This window comes from Hypanus sabinus, chromosome 15, assembly GCF_030144855.1.
Source record: "Hypanus sabinus isolate sHypSab1 chromosome 15, sHypSab1.hap1, whole genome shotgun sequence".
Lineage (NCBI taxonomy): Eukaryota > Metazoa > Chordata > Chondrichthyes > Myliobatiformes > Dasyatidae > Hypanus > Hypanus sabinus.
The window spans coordinates 56,215,944-56,222,361 of NC_082720.1; positions in this window are offsets into that span (position 1 = coordinate 56,215,944).

Genomic DNA, 6,418 nt, shown 5'->3' on the forward strand with positions numbered 1-6,418 from the left:
TCTGTTGACGAAGAGTATAGTTGTTATAATGGCCAAAGATAAAATTTACATCAACCGGAATCCACCCATCTGAGCATAGCATCTGTTACCTCTGCAGAATCTTACCAGCTGTCACTGAATGACATTTTCAAATGGTTTGCTATTCGGTCAGTAGCGAAGAAAGGAAAATAACGCTTGGATTCGTATGTGTACTTGATGTCGTGCTATTTTGAAAATTGAGATAAAAATTCATTGACACGTTGAACTGTGTTCCAGTTGAGGTAATAGCAAGTCACAGAATAATTCCGCAGGCAAATATCCAAATGTTTTCATTCGAAAGATCAAAAATGTACTTCAAACCCATAGTCTGTCTGTCTGCATCGGTTTTCTTCGTTTCACATCCGTGCTGCTTGTCAGAGCAAGTAAAATGAATAACGAATTTAGTTGCACACACAAAATGCTGCCTGGCCCGGTGGGTTCCTCCAGGATATTGTGTATGTTGCTTCTATTTCCAGCATCTGCAGATTTTCTTTTGTTTGTAAAGAATTTGGTGTTGTAATGACAGTGCATACGATTGAGGGATAACAAGAGCATATCACTGATATGAACAGACCACAAGTGACACCGTAATAGTTTTCCTGATCTCGGTATTTAATTTTTCCGTTTCTGTATATCGTACTGCTAACAGCAGGGATGTAGAATATGCCAAACATTCACGAAGGCTATCTGTTTCAAATCGAAACTCAACCCTTCTCCTGCAAGAAATAACAAGAACAGTGTCGCTTTAAAAAAAAACTTTCTACTCAAACGGCTTTCAAAGTGAGTGGAGTTTACGCAATAGTCAACATGTTTTCATTCCCCACAATTTTTTTTAATCTTGTAAAGCAGCTCTCTTATGTACTTCTCTATCCAACAACAACTCCGTATCTTTAATCCGGTCGAAGTGCGCAAAGCATGCCCTACCTCCACCTCTCTCCCTTGACCCTATCCAACGATCTGCTTCGCAGGGACAAGTGATTTGTATACAACATTTCTATTCTAATCCTGAAGCATATTAATTTGGATAAATCCCCGCGGCATGATCCAGCGTTTCTTGGGATATTTTTGGAAGCTGGAGAGTACATTGCAAAGGTCTGGCGGAGATGTATTCACAGTTTATTTTTTTTTCAAATCTGAGGTACTGGCAGGTGTTTTATGATGCACTTATATTTAAAAGAGGTATCAAGAACAACCCAGGGATCTGCAGGCCAGTGAAAATCTTTGATAGGAAATTTACTAGGGGTGTTTCTGAGGGCCAGGATTTGCCAACGTTTGCATTGGGAAGAATTTAAGGGAATAGCTTGGTTTGTGCTTGGGATGTCGTGTCGCACAAGCTGGTCTGAGCTTTTTGAACAGGCGCTGAGGAAGACAACGCAATCAGGGTGGTAGATACTATCTGCCAAAAGTTTAACAAGGCCTTTGACATGGATCTGTACAGTTGTTTAGACTGAAAGGATAAGTCACATGGGATCCAAGACGAGTTAGTCAGGTGGATCAAAAATGACGAAATGGAATGTTTCAGAGGGTGCTAGTGGAGGGTTTTAATTTATGTTGGCGGCCTGTGATCAACGGAATGTCAAAGGTATCAGTGCTGAATTCATTATTATTTGTTATTTCTTTTTACTCTTTGGAGGAAAATATTGTTTACACTGTTAGTATGTGGAAATTATCAGATAAGGGATGTACTACAGTTTGAAGAATATAATCTAAGCTAAATTCAACGACTTCTCTGCAAACCATGCATGTGGTTCAAGAAAGGTAGATCAAATATAAGTTAGACAAGTACGACCTGTTGCATTTTGTTCCATTAAACCAACAAGTGTCTGCACATTAATTCTTGCAAATCTGAAGGACATCATAAAACAGAAACCTAAAGGTGCAGATATATCGTTGCCCGAAAGTAAGTACAGCGGTACACAGTGTGGGGGAGAAATTATTTAGTCTATTTACTTTCATAAGCCACTATTTAGATTACTAATTCGGTACTTTATGTTGCAACTCTGTGGTTCGTTGGTGAGACTACACTTATAATATGGTGTGCCATTTATGATGGCTAACTAATGGAAAGATATCAATAGCTGCTCATGGTACAGAAATATTTCACAAGGTGCTATCAGCACTGGAGGGCTTACTTTATAAGGAGTGGCTGGATAGGCTGAACTTTTTTAACCAGTAAGATAGGAGACGGAGCATTGACCTTATGACGGTGTATAAAATCAAAGTAAGACAAATAAGAGTAGCGCTCATAGATATGTTGGTCGGAATTGACATGTTCAGCCAAAGAGCTGATCTTCGAGTAGTGTTACTCCCAGACTCAAATACAAGAAATTGGTCATCGCAATGTGCTTGTTCTGCATTGGTGAAACAAAAGCAAATTGGGTGATTGATTGCAGCGCACAGGCGTTTAAACATGCATCCCGTAGTAAACCACGTTGATTCGATGTTTCGTTAACACGCTGACCTTTCTGAATCTGGCTTTCCGCATTGTTTCAACCTGGCAAAGGCAAGACAGCAAGACTGATTAATAACACCTCATCTTCCAGTTGGGAATGTTTCAAAATTTAATTTTGAATTAATTTTGTTGTTCCTTTTTAGCAATCTGGATCAAAGCTTGCTATTCTTGCCTGCCATTATTTTCGCTTGATTTGTTCTCCATATATTCCTATGATTTATAGGTGTACATTAGAGGACGATGTGCTTCGGTCTAACCCCTGATCACAGGCCTTAATGCTTACAGATACTAATTCCACCTGCGTGTTTTAACTTCATATTTCTCTATACCTTATGCTTGAGCGGTATTAATATCCTGCCTCCACCTCCAGCTCTGGCAGCTCATTTCCATTACCAATTGCAATTGTGTGAAAACATTCCTCTCAGTTCCCCTTCAATTCTCTGAATAATTATAAAACCATAATGCTAAAATGTGTAAACTTGGAATACAAGATCAAGGTAATTTAAGACATTGAAATTTATTGTCTAGTATACAGAAATAACGCAGAATGTTTACATTTAATATACTTGATATGGTTACAAATTGAACGGGAGCTTAGTCAAAATGAACCTGGACGTTTGTGAGCGTGAGTTTATGCATGGTGATCTTGTTTCTTTGCAGAAAGGATCTTGTTTATTACAATACCAGAAATAATGCTAAAATATGGTTCATTCAGAGGGCGGGGAGCATCTGAATTTTTTATTTGCTTTAGACTTGGGCGCAACTATTAAATTAAAGTCACATTCTACATTTTCAAAGCAGTGTGTGTTTCGCTTTGATAAGTGAACACTGCGCAATTTCTGTTTAAACATCTCCAAATAATTTAAACATTTATGCTGGTATCATTACGCTAATTTTTGAATGCTCAATATATAATTTGATTTTCGTCGCTCACGTGAGAATCAAAGGCCTTGTGTTCAACAAATTAACTGGTTATTAAGCCAAATAAATCATGGAAGGTTGTTAGAGCTACGGTAATGTTCGGATTTGACGTGGTGTACTTAAACGCTCATAGTTAATGCTAGAGGAATAGATAGAGTGGACATCCAGCGCCTCTTCCCCAGGGCATCACTTCTCAGTACAAGAGGATATGGCTTAATGGTAAGGGCTGGGAAGCTCAAAGGGGATATTAGAGGGAGGTATTTTACTCAGAGAGTGGTTGGTGCGTGGAATGCACTGCCTGAGTCTGTGGTGGAGGCAGATACACTAGTGAAATTTAGGAATCTTCTAGACAGGTATATGGAGGAATTTAAGGTGGGGGATAGATGGGAGGCAGGTTTTCAGGGTTGGCACAGCATTGTGAACCAAAGGGCCTGTACTCCGCTGTACTATTCTATGTTCTATGTTCTCCAGGATATAAATTTCCTGTTTTGGGGATTGTATATATCTGAGGAAATTATCACATCAACATGTACGATGAACACTTGGAAAATATTGACCATATATAGCATGTTTTATTATTATTATTATTATTATTATTATTATTATTATTATTGTTGTTGTTGTTGTTATTAAACACAAACAAAACAGAAACACCAGACCTATGCTAACAAAGCCAGGGAATCACACATGAGCAGCAACAAATATATAACTACTAACTTTAAATATACAAATAACCACGAAAATCCACTCTACATACTGTTGGACAAAAGGAGCTATATCTAACAGGAGCCACAAAACAGAAACATTTACAAAGATAACCCAAAACGTTGTCAGATTTGTACAGTCTTTACAGCTTTCTGGTTATGGGAAGTTTTCAGAGTATTAACGTATAGTTCGAAGTCTGACGTAAAAAATATAAATGGAGGTTTCTTATTGCTGTATTTGCATTTATGGATATAAAATTTGCTGTAACGTAACAAAAGATTTATGATAAAGAAATGATCCCTATGAGATTTGGTATTATTACTAAACCCAAATAAGACATTTTGAAAACAAAAAGTAAAATCCACATTGATATATTGATTTATAAGTTGACAAACATCAACCCAAAATGTTTTAACATATTCGAAATCCCAAAACAGATGTAATAAATCCTCTGGATATAAACCACAAAAAAAACAGTTAGTTTCAATATCAGAATTAAACTTCGTCAAATAAACATTGGTTGGATAATATCTATGTATAATTTACATTGAAATTTCTTTAATTTTATTCCTCGATAAAAAAATATTATATAAGACCAAGATACTCCTCCACCTCAGACTCCTCAAGTGACTATTCCAAAAACTAACAGCCGTAGGAATAGAAGTAATGTCTTTTTGCAACAAACTTCTAATAACTTTATTATTTTTTTAAAAGACGGAGGAAAACAAATCTTTCCTACAGCTGTACTGGATGGATTCAAGTTGGGTAATACAACTACCAAATATGATGTATTTCTAAACACCATAATTACACCAGATGGAATTACACCCAGAACAACAGCAAATTCTTTTGGAGTCATAGGAAATCCAATGTTGGATAAAAACTCAGTGTAACTCAGTAAAGTACCACTTGAATTAAATAACTATTTAACTAACAAAATATTGTTATCATCAAACCAATCTTTAGAAAACAAAGATTCATTCTTATAAGTTATGTTGTGGTTATTCCAGATAAAGTAACTGTGAGGAGAGAAGACCAGGATAAAAGCAGCTGTTTATGAAACGGAGATAAACAGAGAGGAACTTTGTCTATTTTGTAATTACATAAAAGAAAAAAAAAATCAATCCACCTACCTGGCAAAAAAACAACAGAATGAATGCTATTCCATATAGAAGTAGCATTACTTAAAAATTGTTTAATCCAATTAATTTTAGAAGTATTATTAAAACTATCAAGATCAAGAGAATTTAGACCTTTCTTGTTATAACTATTCATGAAAGCAGATGTTTTTTTAAATAATGAACTTTGTTTTTCCATAAAAAGTTAAACATCATGGTGTATATTAATGTACAGATCTTTATCGATGCATATGGGGAGAGTTATATATAAAATCCTGGAAAGACCTTTTGCTTTACAAAGCAAAACCCGGCCTTTCAAAGATGAGTCTCTTTGAAGCCACTGGTTTCATCTTTCTTTGGTTTTGTCTATAAGAGATTGAAAATTATACACACACCTTAAGTATTCGTTTTTAACAATAGTTATCCTCAAATATGTAACTTTGTCTTTTACTGGAAAATTATTAATTATAGATTGATTACGACCTTGAAGTGGAACCAATTCACATTTGTGAATATTAAACAGAGGCCTGAGGCTTTGAAAAAATAATAGAAATACAGTTTAAAGCCAGTGAGCTTTCCGAAATACCATTTAAAAAAAGAGTCGCATCATCTGCAACCTGACTAATCAAAATATTGGAATTTGCACAGGAAATGCCTTTAAGAGGTCTAGACTTGATGGAATAGGTGAGCAGCCGAGCACATAAAAGGAGTTAATAAGGTGAGATAGGACAACCTTGTCTCAACCCGCTATTCACCTCAAACCACGGTGAAATCCCCAACTGCAATTTATAGAACTATTAGCGTTTGTATGGAAAGCCTTAACAGCCTTACGAAATAATGGACCAAATCCAAATTTACCAAGAGCGGAGAAGATAAACTGATGCTCAATAGTATCAGAAGCTTTGTGGAAATCTGAAAACAGGATAAAACTATAATTTTGAACAAGATGAGAATAATCAATAAGATCTAAAACTAACCTGACATTATTAGAGATATGATGAACCTTCATGAAACCTGACTGTGTTTCACCAATAATAAATGGTAAAACTACTTTCATTCGGTTAGCAAAGATTTGGGCCAGAGTTGTATAATCACTATTGAGAACGCAAATAGGACGCAAATTATCGATAAATAATTTATCTTTTCTTGTTTTAGGAACTAGTGCAATAAGGCATGTGTTAAGGACGTGGGAAGAAATTCTTTA